The 13,670-nt window shown below is 42.5% G+C and overlaps 1 protein-coding gene across 1 annotated transcript in view; it reads right to left on the bottom strand.

Annotated features, from left to right (window-relative positions):
* The window catches only part of GALNT11 (polypeptide N-acetylgalactosaminyltransferase 11), a 70,734-nt gene that overhangs the window by 38,712 nt on the left and 18,352 nt on the right, over positions 1-13,670 (bottom strand). Inside the window, exon 2 of the mRNA XM_028135568.2 lies at positions 11,219-11,400. The gene's annotated coding sequence lies outside the window, so the exon portion shown is untranslated. The remainder of the gene's footprint in view (positions 1-11,218; positions 11,401-13,670) is intronic.

Below are 13,670 nucleotides of genomic sequence, written 5' to 3'. Positions count from 1 at the left end.
GAGCCTGCTCTCGGGAAATATGGAGTTCCTTGCGCAAGGCAGAGGCATTTTGATGATGTGGGGCATGTGAGGCTGTGCCACGGACAACGGAGTGACCTCCTCTACTGAGGCAACGAGGCGATCTACTTCCCCATTATCGTTAGCCAAGGGACCCGGAAGGCCAGAATGGGATCTAATATGGCCAATAAAACATGGAAATTGTCGTGTTCAAACAACATTTTGAAGGCTGAAAGATAAATGAAAGAGTTCCTCTGAATCAGTGTGCCCTGTAGTAGCCGTTTCAATAATTTTGGCCATACTTACCACATAAACACTATCACTATAGGTTGATGGGCTCCATAGCAAAATCTGTCAAGGCATGAATAAGAGCTTGTATTTCTACCCATTGTGCTGAAATATAAGGGGTTTGAAGGACCTTTGCTCCCCTGATGCAGTAGATCCAGCCTTTCCAGAACTGGATCCACCTGTAAAAATCGTTAATACCTGAGGTATAACATCTCTTTTAATGTGGCAGCTAATACCATTCCCTGTGTTAGAAATAAGGCAAGCCCCCCTAAGTCAGGGGTCCTGGTAAGGGTGCGCACACATGGTCTAGAAGCGCAGGAACAGCGACGTTCTTTGCTCTTGGTTGGAGCTCAGGAGCACAGTCTTTCGTGATTGGCTAATTCAAAGGAAGGGGTTGGCCTTTGCCGTTTCAAGATGGTGACCCCCAGGGGAGCTGCAAGCCATGCGGCCAACATGGCAGCTGCCAACTCATACAGTCAAAAATGGCGGCTGTCTAAACTGTTTGACAGAAAAGATGACTTGTTTATTCCCACACCTGAATGTAGGCTGATGTTTTTATGAATATTCATTTAATTTAATTAGCCAATTTAAATCAATCTGTCCTAGGTTTTGACATAAATTAAATTTTTGCAGTTAGTCTTTGAGTAACCTTACATAAGCTTTGTCAGGAAGGCAAAAAACACAAATTACTTTTCTTTACAAGGCCTAATATATTGACTTTTAATTACAGTGTTTTTTGGGGTTTTTTTAGACATTTGAAGGAAATCTTTTTTCATTCCCTTCCAGAATAATTTTCAGGCCAGCTTTTAGAGTTTCAAATTTTAGGCAGCAAGTTAAATACTTAGCATTTCTTAACTTAATAATACTTTTACATTTTTAAGGATACATTTCAAATAAAATACAAGGCATATTCAATTAACAGATTAAATTCTATCCTTTAGATTTCATAAGAGGCATACTCAGATTGACATTTCAGTATTATGTCATTTCAAAATATTTACATATAAGTTTTTGTCATTTGATTTAGTAAACTTCAAAGTCTTTAAGTTTCCAGCAGCTCTGGAAAACCATGCTTGAGGCTGGCAAACAGGCCTGGCCAAGGCGCTTGACTTTTAAAACGACCATAATTCTTTCTGCTGGGGAAGTCAAGAAGCAAACCTGTAGCCATTCAAATGCAAAATTGTCATTCTTTTCTTAGAGGTCACTGTGGGTGGGGAAACCTTGGCCCACCTGCCTAATTTAAAAAGACCACTTTTTTTTTTTTCTTCTCAGAAATTGCCTTGGAAAGCCAGCCTGTATTTTTTTTCGGGCCAAATCCGCCATCTTTCTGAGGGAAAAAACCAGTCTTTGGGGTTTTATCCTGTACACCGCAAAGAGCTAAGCTCAGCTCAAAAACTCTATCTAAAATGTCCAAAAATCAGACAGTTGCGCACATCTGTTTTAAGCTTTTCTCTTTACAAGTGCACAGCAATCCCATACGCATTTCTAAATTTTGTAAAACTTTTTAATTTGCACTCAGATGTCTAGTGTGACTCGACACAGTTAGGATTAGAATAAAGGAATAGAGAAAAAAGCAAGCGAGTGCAAAGGGTTAAGTCACTAGCTGAAAAAAAAGCATGACGAATATGAGACCTTTTAAAATGGCTTTCTCGGGGAGGGGCTTCCATGTTGGATCACCACATGTCTCCCTTCTCCCACCTCCTTCTTGCTTTGGGGGGAAATTCAGTAATGGTCTGGCGTCTACTATTTTATTTTTATTTTATTTTATTTTTTTTTTAGGGAAAGAAAAAGATTTTTTAAGATAAAGAATTATTGTCAGTTGCTGAGAAATTCCTTTAATCCTTTCTACTTGGTTCAGCCTAGTACAAGTAGTTGTTGGAGAGTGGGAATTTTTGAGCACTCCGGAGAGGCCGTGGACTATACCCCAGATAGAGTTGCCAGTGTTGACACCAGGCCAGGCCTTGAGATATGGCTTCATGGCCCCTTCCCCCTGCACCTCACAAAATAGCCTTGCTAGATAGAACACTGTTAGCTTTCTGAAGAACAGGATGACCCTGTGAGTAACATGGTCGTCATCGGTATAATCTTGATGTTACTTGGGAAAAACTGTTTTGTCTTAGGATTGCTTGTTCTGCAAAAACAGGGTGTGGTTAATGTGCTTAAAAGTGGTCCTACACCAAGGGTCGGGGCTGCTCTCTGACCTATCTATCTGGAAGGCAGATCAGCCGCCGGCCGGCAATAAAGGTTCCCTAAATTTTAATTTGGTTTGGACTCCAGTGGTCTTTACTCGCGTTCGCTCCACAACAGTAGTTAGAGCCTCCAACAAAATGAAATATGAAGTCGCTTTCACTTTCGGCCGCTGCAAGCAAAACCTTTCCTATCCCGCTCACAGTGATGCTTGTCCCGCTCTGTCTCAAACTCTAGCTCCTGCTTATAATATGAGGTAAATCTTTATCAGGTGGGCTCTTGACTGCGGTCGCAGGAGCAACCGGCGAAGGCAGAGGAGGCACAGAGAGGGGAAGTGGTATTTTTAGAGATTCGCACCCCTCCACTGTACGCTGTAAAGCCATGGCTATGCCCTGCTTAGACATTCTTAAACTCTCCTGTGCTGGATCAAGGCAATTACGAATTAATGTAGGAATAGGAATCTTCTCTGGACCGTCTGCTGTGTATCGGTCATGCAACTGCTTTCCGACCTTTTCCCACGTTTCATCAATAAAACTTAAGAAATCAAGAATCTGACTACGCTTAACAGAGAGCATAGTTTTAAGCATCTGAGAGTAGAAATCTCTTTCCTGAGACCCTGAATTACCCATGTTTTACACCCAGCTAATACAACTTACAACAATCGCTCCTTACCTTACTTCTTTAAATCTGTTGCGCGGCGCACTTCTTGGAGCGATGCCCTCGCCTGACTTTTACTTTTGTGAGTACCCCTATACTCAGTCCCTGTTCCAGGGCGCCAGATGTAAATATTTCTCTCTTTTCCGCATCCAGCGCGGCTAGAGAGCGGCCCAGTTCCTAAGTAGGGACGGCTGGGGATTGAGAAAATGAAAGAAAAAGACAGACACAGAGATAGAAGGAAAAAGCTGGGACCGCTGCCCTCTTCTGATGGAGTGACAGTGACCTAGAGCTGATCCAGCGTGTTTATTTTATACCCCAAATACCAGGAAGTTTTACTAAAAGTAAAGACAAAGGAGATCATTCTAGGGTGGGCCCGGGTCCTATTCATTCCTGATGCTTGGCTGGGTTTACATAATAAAACTCACCCCCTGGCACTTGGGCTGAAGGTCAAGCTGAGAACACTTCAGCCTTTTGGCAAAGCGTGTTTTTCCAGGGCGTGGCTTTGCCTACCGCCCTGGATTCGGCTGACAATTTAAAGAAATGCCCATGTGCCTTCCCAGGCGCTCTCTACAGTTAGTTAATACCAAAACTAGAGAACAAATTCTTTCAATAATAAACTTGAATAGTTAATTAAGCCAAAACTTTAGCAGTTAGATATCACTGTAATATATTTTTCAAAAGGTAAATGAATAAAAGGAAAACCAGTTGTGTACATGAACTTGCAGGGAAACTAGGCAGTATGGTTTTATGTTTTTCTTTAGTCATGGTCTGGTAGTTGCTCAGGGACACCTGTAAATTGAGAATGAGGGTTTTGCCAGGGGAATACAGAAGAATGAGGAGAGGTATGTGCAATGTGATTAGAATGACAGACCACAGGTCAAAGCCAGGCAAAGAGAAATGTAAAAAGGTGCAAGAATGGAGCAGGATGAAAACTACGGATGGGCTAATGGATTAGAGGTCCTGATGTGGCTGAATAATTGCTGAAATTATGTTACCTAAGAGAGTGATCTGGAAAGACTGAGTGTTGTGGTTGGAAAATGAGCTGCCAACACTCAGACTGTGGAGAGGTACAACTAGTGATATATCCTTTCCAGATACAGGAACTAGAGATTTCCTAAGAACAATTTGCCTATAGAGCAGGCACAGCTGAAAACCAAGCTTATCATTGCTAGTGTTAGCATCCACTGTTGTTATATAAAAAAGGTGCTGTGGCACACTAGATCACAGAAGTCTAAAGTGTCATGAGATCTCAATCAATTTAAATCCCTGCATCATTATCAGATTAGAGTGAGGGGTATTTCTCAACAGCACAATAGTCTGAGCTAAGACCCATTTCGAGATGCTTTCACAGTTAGTTTCTCTTAACAAAGAATGCAGCATACACCCGCTACTAAATTATGCTCCATAAAGTAGTTAAATTATGTCAAGTCCACGGAGACAATTCCTGTTATGCAATGTCACTCTATACATGATACTTTAAATCAGAGGTCGCCAACAGGTGGTCTGCAGACCACTGGTGGTCTTGAGGTCCAAAAGGTTGGCGACCACTGCTTTAAATCATTCCATTAATCTTCTAGTCATAGTCTATTAAATATACTGAAGAACCCAACATTTTTCTTCTGAAAAATGATGAAATAATCCTAAAGGAGAGGCTAATATCTACCACAGTAGAAGCTCTATATGCCGAACACATGAAAGGTGCTGGGGATTTGTATTTTAGGCTCTATCACACTTAAAAAAATAAATAAATAAAATAAAAAATCAGAAATTACAGATAAGCAAAAAGTTAAAAATTAAAAACCACCTGAAATCTCACCACTATTAATGTTTTGCTGTAAATTCTACTACTTATTTTTAATCTCTCTATATTACCTATAAAACGTTATACCACTATTGGCACTTACTGGAAAATAAATTTGATGAACTCAGGTTAGTGGCATTATGGGTACTTTTCTAGTTACTTTGCTTTATTTAAAACATTTTCTACAAAGAACATATTTATGTCTTTAATAATCAAGGCAAAAAAATTCTTAGGAAAAAACTTCCTAACCTAAAAAATATAAGAACAGATTGGAGAGGATTAAATGTTAAGGTTTGAATCTCAGAAGCAAATGGGGATTTTAGCTAAAAGGAAATATTTTAATCCCATTAAATTTGTCAAAAATTTAATAAAATCTGAACAATGAACATTCTAAAAGCATAATTTGAAAAACTGTTTTTCTTCTATGAACCACTAACAAGTTTGAAATTCGTGTGCCTTTCACTGTTCATCTTTTTTTTACTACAAGACTAATGCAACATTCTAAACAAGACAGCTTTCATTTTCCTTTAGTACAAAATAATTTTTATAATATTTAATGAAGTTTAAAATGTCTATCTTTAAATGTTACATTTTTACCTTTGAGTAGTTTCCAGCTATTTTCTTGTCAGGATACTCTCTATTCCAAATTGTCAAACAGAAAACATTTGTTACGTTTTTCCATAAAAGAGACACATTTGGATTTTAATTCAGCCACAGTCATGTGAGTACAAATACTGATTTACAACAGTGCCCTTCCTAAATACCCCTGTGAAATTACCAGGTGATGACAACACAAAAGCACACATTATTTTTTCTCATTTGTTATCTACCCTGTAAGACTAGAAGAAAACATTGCCACCAACATGTTTCATAATTACAAATAAGAGATTATTGAATTAGAAAAGGTTCAGAGCAAATTCCAGACATTATATGCTCTCCAGAAATAATTAACCCTTTGACATCCTCTGATATTTATGAATCTCCTCTAAGAAAATCTAAGGAGAACATAAACCTATGTAGTGTCTCTATTTTATAACTCAAATGCAAAGGAAAACTGCATGCTGATATTGATGGGAGAAAGAAGCAAAATTAATTAAATGCTAAAAAACAAACTAAAAGGACAGACAACATGACAAGGCACCTAAAATAACCAAACTTGGGATACCTATTTGGTCAGTGAATATGGGCTGGTAGAGGCCAACCATTACTCTTTAATGCCCCGTCTGATCAAATGCCCAAGCAGAAAGGAGAAGCTCTCCCTGGTTAAGACAAGTAGAGGACAATAAGGAGAGGACATAAACATTTACTTCATGGAATCCTTACATTGCAGATCTTCCTAACCATACATCCTACTATAAATATTTAATCTGCTTTATTAGTATGTCATATTTTAATAACTCATTTCTGACCCCATGTCACTCAAGGAAATGCCCTGACTGCACCTGCATTTATCTAAACACAACAGCTCATATTATGTCAACAGAGAGGTCATAAAATCAAATGTAATCAGAAGACAACCAGATAAATGAGGAAAAAGAGAGAAAACATAAGAGCAGTGGAAGTAACAGGGCATGTCCCTCACCTAAAGAAATCATTTGACCCAGTGATCCCACTTCTAGGAACATATCCTAAAGAAAACCGAAGCACCAATCAGAAAGAATGTATGCACCCCTATGTTCATAGCAGCACAATTTACAATAGCAAAGATCTGGAAACAGCCCAAGTGCCCATCAGAAGACGAGTGGATGAAAAAGCTGTGGTACATTTATACCATGGAATACTCTGCAGCAGTAAAAAAAAGGATCTCTTACCCTTTGAGACAGCATGGAGGGACCTGGAGAGTATTGTGCTAAGCAAAATAAGCCAGTGAGAGAAAGACAGGTATCATGATCTCACTCACATGTGGAAACTAATGAACAAAATAAACTGATGAACAAAATAGATCCAGAGACATAGAAGCATATAACAGACTCTGGGACCTCAGAGGGAACGGGGAGGAGGGAGGGTAGGTGGGAGGGAAGAGATCAAAGAATTTGTATGTATATATGCATAACCCATGGACACAGCAGGCGGTGGGGGTGGGCTAGAAGGGGTCAATGGGGGGAAAAGGGAGACATATGTAATACTTTCAACAATAGAGATTTAATTTTTTAAAAAAAAGAAATTTAAATTCCAAAAGCTCTATTGATCAGCCAGCCTCCATAAAATAAATAGTATCAAAACACTTAGGAACCCCAAAATTATGAAAGCTATTATCTCTTGTTCTCATTCTGCCCACAAAAAGGGGATTAAACCCAAAGTACATCTAAAGAGGGTGATCACCCTCAAGAGAACTCAATCGTAACTTTCCTATAATCTAACCCCTGCCTTTCTTTCTTCTCCCTTCATATAATCTTCCTGATGTCCCCTCCTTAATTCCAAATGCATAAAAGAAGCTACAAACCCATTTTAAAAAATATATTTTTTTATTGATTTCAGAGAGGAAGGGAGAGGAAGAGAGAGACAGAAACATCAATGATGAGAGGGAATCATTGATTGGCTGCCGCCTGCATGCTCCCTACTGGGGATTGAACCTACAACCCAGGCATGTGCCCTTGACTGGAATCAAACCCGGGACCCTTCAGTCCACAGGACGACGCTCTATTCACTGAGCCAAACTGGCTAGGGCTGCAGTTTCTTTTATGCATCTGAAATTAAGGAGGGAACAGGAAACATTATGTGAAGGTGGGAGAAAGCAAGCATACAGGGATTGGACTATAGGATAGTTAAGATTATTTGCTCTCGGAAACCAAGATGGCGGCATAAGGTAAACACCTAACTGTTGCCTACCACAACAATTTTGAAACTACAACTAGAAAACAGAGCGCACACCGTCCAGAACCACCGGAAAGCGGGCAGAGTGGAAAACCTACAACTAGAGAAAAAAAGAGAGGGGGACGCTGAGCCTCAGGAGCTGTGGAGGTGCGGAGATCCGTGAGCCTGGAAAGGGCGGGCGGCTTAATACGCGGCAGGCTTACTCGCAGCGCGCGGAGAGGGAGGGCAGCAGACGCTGCGTGGCTAGCTTTCTCGTTTGGGAGAAAAACAAAACCTCCTGTCTGCACTGAAATCCAGCCCCAGCTGGGGAGAAACTGGTCTGTTAGGCAGCGGGAGAGGCTGGAAAGCTGCCTTCTCTCAGAGGCGCGCAGCCATTAATTCGAGCACGGAGAAACCGCCCCTCTTAGGGCGGAGCAGACGGGAAACCAAACCTTGTCTGCGCCACCCTGAGACTCCGCCCCTTCCAAGCTGAGCACAGAAGCTCTCCCAGCGGAGACACTGCTGATCCTCACAGCCAACTGGCTTGGAGATCAACTCCCGCCAGTGATACCAACAATCCCAACCACTCTGAACTCCAGTTTCTGGGGACACGCAGGGGACCCAGACGCCTACGGGACTCTCGGCTGGTAGGAGAGTGAGAGTGACTTTTCTGTCGGTGTGGACGACACCAGATTTCAACCACTCTCATAAGGGACACATTCAAGAGGCAGACTCAGTGAGCACCAAAGCCCTACTGTGTCTCCAGCACAGCAATTCTTCCGTTATAGACACAGCAGGCCCTCACAGCCAATTGGACCGGAGGTCAATTCCTCCCAGTGTACCAACAGCAATCAGGGCTTTTAACTACACCAAGACTTTCCACTCAGCCCACAAAGGGGAGTACCAAGAGCAACCACCTAGGGTGATTGGGGGAGCTGAGCTACCGGCCCCTATAGGTCACCGACCACACAAAGCCACTCCATCAACACAGGGAGGCAGCCAAAATGTGGAGACATCGAAGTATGTCACAAGTAGGAGAGATAGATGAAAGCAAACTAATTGACGACACAGTGTTCAGAACCATATTTATAAGGTTACTCAAGAACCTTCTAAAAACCGCTGAGAAACTTGAAGAGACCTTCAAGGACCTAAATGAGAATACCAAAAAAATGGAAAAGGACCAGTCAGAAATTATGCATACACTGTCTGAAATAAAGAATATACAGAGTAGACCACCGCACCCAAAGAGTCAAACCAAAGATCTGGAATATGAGGAAGAAAAAAACACCCAACCAGAGAGGCGGAAAGAAAGAAGAATCCAAAAGTGTGAGGATAGCATAAGGAGCCTCTGGGATGGCTTTAAGCGTACCAATATCCAAATTTTTGGGGTGCCAGAAGAGAGAGAGCAAGATACTGAAAACCTATTTGAAGAAATAATGACAGAAAACTTCCCCCATCTGGTGAAAGAAATAGACTTACACGTTCAGGAAGCGCACAGAACCCTAAACAAGAGGAATCCAAAGAGGACCACACCAAGACACATCATAATTAAAATGCCAAGGGCAAAAGACAAAGAGAGAATCTTACAAGCAGCAAGAGAAAAACAGTTAGTTACCTACAAGGGAGCACCCATACGACTGTCAGCTGATTTCTCAACAGAAACTATGCAGGCCAGACGGGAATGGCAAGAAATATTCAAAGTGATGAATAGCAAGAACCTACAACCAAGACTACTCTACCCAGCAAAGTTATCATTCAGAATTGAAGGGCAGATAAAGAGCTTCACAGATAAGAAAAAGCTAAAGGAGTTCATCACCACCAAACCAGTATTATATGAAATGCTGAAAGGTATTCTTTAAAAAGAGGAAAAAGAAGAAAAAAGTAAAGATAAAAATTATGAACAACAAATATCTATCAACAAGTGATTCTAAAAATCAAGTGAATTCAAAATCTGAGGAACAGAATAAACTGGTGAACATAATAGAATCAGGGGCATAGAATGGGAGTGGATTGATAATTCTCAGGGGGAAAGGGGTGTCTGTGTGGGGGGTGTGGGAAGAGATTGGACAAAAATGATACACCTATGGATAAGGACAATGGGGGGGGAGGGAACCAGGTGATGGGGAGATATGGGGGGAAAAAAGGAGAAACAATTGTAATAATCTGAACAATAAAGATTTATTAAAAATAAAAGATTATTTGCTCTCTCTCGGGAGTGGTTAAGTCTTAGTGTGAAAGGGTGGCTCATGCATTAGAAGGATGGGTCTATAAAAAAAAAGAAGGAGGAGAAGGATGGGTCTAAAAAGAGGCGTTTCAAAGGTTTGTGAACCTATATACAAAAACAATGGTTGGGCTTACTTACAGCAAAGATAAATCCCTTACTAAAGTCATTATATTCCTGGGACATGATTACCCCCACCATGACCTGTCCAGTTAGGAATTTATGACCAGATAACCCTGTGTGGTTACTTTCCATAGAACCCCCTTTTTTTGGTCCACACTTCATAAGGTATATAAACATCTAACACTATATTATACTAGTAATAGAGGCCCATTGCACGAAGAGATTCGTGCAATAGGCCTTCCTTCCCTTGGCTTCCAGCACCGGTTTTCCTCTGGCACCTGGGACCCAGGCCTTCGCTCCGGCCAGAGTCTGCCTTCTTCGTCTTTGCTGCAGACTCTGGCTGGTTCATCTTCGCTGCTTCGCTGCAGACTCTGGCCTGAGTCTGCCATCTTCGTCTTCTTGCAGACTCCGGACTCTGCAGTCTTGTCTTCGCTGAGGCACTCCGCTCCTGTAGATCCCTTTGCCCCCTGCCCTCCCTCTCATAGCAGGCATCCTGCCCCACCTAGCCACTCTGCACCTGGAGCAGCTGGGCAGCCACCATCTTTGGCCTTCTAATTTGCATACTCATTCTGATTGTCTGTGGGCGTAGCAGAGGTACGGTCATTTTACATGTTTGTCTATTATCAGGTAAGATACCTAGAATGAATATAATAATGTATATCCTATCTAATAAAGATGGAATATGCAAATTGACCATCACTTCATGACAAATATGGTGGCGCCCACAGCCAATAGGGAGGGAATATACAAATTGATGTGACAAAGATGGTGTGGCTGGGACGCTTGGCTGCTCCAGGCCTCTGGGCAGTGCACGAAGGCAGAAGGTGGCTTTGGGCCGGAGCAAAGGCAGAAGGCAGCAGCCAGAGTGAAGGCCTGGGTCCTGGGTGCCAGCAGCCAGGGAAAAGAAGGCCTATTCTTGCATGAATCTTCGTGCATCAGGCCTCTAGACAACTATAATTTAAAAACACATTAAAAATTTCTTTAATTAAAAAAACGGGGGGTAACTTTTGCTTAGAAGCCCACTTGCATCCTAAGAACAAGAGAAACTGGACAAATTAAAAATTAATAACACTTTTGGACCCATCAGAGAACTGAAGTTACAGGGCAAACTGCCACTGAAACCTGGAGAGATACAGCTGAGATCTGCTTACCTGGAGCAAAAGCTGCTGGAGCTATAAACTTGTGCTGGAGCTGGGTGTGAACTGGCAGGAGAGTTAGAAACTCCAGGAATGCAGTCCTGGGGGGCTGGCACACTTCTGTGGGCTTTACCTCCAGGAACCCCACCAGGTCCTCAAGGTGAAGGTGAAGATCCCAGAAAGATCCTCTGGTGAATCTGGCAGGAGAGGGAAAGAGTAACCACTGTGAAACAAGCCCAGAGCCTTCTCCATAAAATGGTTGGTCTGGCCCTGCCAATGCGACTCAAAATTCAATAAACCTAGGAGCTTTTTTCATAGCAATATAAATTTATATTACGTGAATTATATTAAGTGGATGATGTTACAAATAACCAAATAGCCCTTGGCAGAAAAAAAGGTTTCCCACCCCTGGCTTATAGGAAGATTGGGAACTCTGCAGCTAGGAAAGGGTGTAGGTTGCAAGCTACACCTTGGGAGAACCCTTGTGAAGGACACAGGCTGAGACTTAATTAGAAGATTACAGAACTCTTACACTCCCTCTTGCTTTACCACCAGAACAACAGTAAAATGCACATTCTTCTCTAGCCCACACTCACCACTGTAGACCAAATTCTGGGCCATAAAACATACTTTAACAGGCATAAAAGATTAGAAATCACACAAAGTATGTTCTTAGACACAATGAAATTAAACTAGAAGTCAATAACAAAAAACCCCTCAGATATCTGGAAATTAAAATCTCAAGAGAAATTTAAAAATATTTTGAACTGAAAACAAAATTTTTTGAACTGGAACTTTAACATCAAAATTTGTGGGATGCAGCAAAAGGAGAACTTAGAGGAAAATTTATAGCATTAAATGCTCATATTAGAAAATAAGAAAGATCTGAAATCAATAACCTTAGGAAACCAGAGATAGAGACCAATTTAAGCCTAAGGCTACCAGAAGAAAAGAAACAGAAGCCTATAAAATTCAAAACAGAAAAAATATTAGAAAAAGAGAAAAGTCAATGAAACCAAAAGCTGGTTCTTTAAAAAGATCAATAAAATTGACAGATCTCTAGGCAGGCTGTTGTACACAGTTAGACAGACCTTAGTAGAGCAAGAACGAAGGGTCAGATGTCAAAGGTCACCAGGATGGAAAGCCCCAGGTGCCTCAAAATTGTAGGGTGCGACAATCAATTGTAGGGTGGGACCTCATCCCAAGGTGACTTTTCCTCCCATACTACATGCTGGTCATGCAGTTTGGACCCTGTGACCTTTCCTCCCTCTATGTCTCAGTTGTATTTCTGCTCCAGGCCCAGACAAACAACAAAACCAGCTATGGATGACATCAGGACCAGCTGCATTGAATAAGGGTTAGTCAATCAGTGGAGACCACAACCCTGACAGGATACACCTTGGAAAACTGCTGAATATTCTATTAAGATCTTTCCCTGGGACCTCCCCTAAAATCTCTGCCCTTAAAATCCTTAGGATAGAGGACTCAGTGTGCCCTCCCTCCAGGGAGCACGTCCCTGCCTTTCCCTTTCCTGGCCTGTCCCCTCCGGGCCCCAGGCATATTACTATTAGTTTCCTCACTCCCAAGCTCCAACGGCCCTTCCTTTACCTCTACAACTTGTTTCCTAAGCCCATTTTCTTCTAGGAATCACTTTTTCTATCTCAGTAATTTACCCAATAAATGTTCTCTTACAGTTTGGGTCTGGACTCTGAATTCTTTTCTAGCCAGAACCCAAGTACTGAGGTTGCTAAACCCAGGTTTGGTTTGACCCCACTAACCAGACACCTGGTGCTGGTTCCTGCCACCTACAACAAGGCTACCCACTCATCACCCCCACTTCACCAGAAGGGGGAGAAGACACAAATTACCAACATCAGAAATGAAGGATGGAACATCACTAATGTTCACATGGATTAAAAGTATAATAAAGAAATTACTAGAAATGTTAGTGGCAAAAATAGTATATTGGGGACTAGCTATGGTTATTGAAAACTAGGAGCCCAGTGCACGAATTTGTGAAAGGAACTGTGCACCGAGAGGCTGTGGTAGGCACAGGGGCGGGTCTTGGCCCATCCTCTGTGCTCCACCCCCCCCCCGTCCTCCCCTCCACACCATCCCTCCTTCCCCCCAGTCCTGTCTGCTGGCAGCCCCGTTCCCACTGCCGCCGCTCCCACGTGCTGACGGCACTGGCTCCACTTGCACCCGCTGACAGCGCGAAGCGATTGGGGCTGGCGCCAGCAGCAGGTGCGAGCAAGCTACAAGCTACTGCCCTGATTGCCCCTCAGGAGCAGGAGGAGGTGGAGAAGTCCTCAGGGTGATCATGGCTGGCAGCTGCCACTTGCACCTGCTGATGGCGCCAAGTGATTGGGACCAGCGCTGGGCACCGGCAGTGGGTGTGAGCAGAAGCTCCGGCACTGGCTGAGGGTGCGAGGGGGGCTGGCACCAGCAGCAGGTGCAAGCGCCAGGC

Source organism: Eptesicus fuscus, chromosome 14 (assembly GCF_027574615.1).
Source record: "Eptesicus fuscus isolate TK198812 chromosome 14, DD_ASM_mEF_20220401, whole genome shotgun sequence".
Lineage (NCBI taxonomy): Eukaryota > Metazoa > Chordata > Mammalia > Chiroptera > Vespertilionidae > Eptesicus > Eptesicus fuscus.
This window is presented reverse-complemented; position numbering and strand designations above follow the sequence as displayed.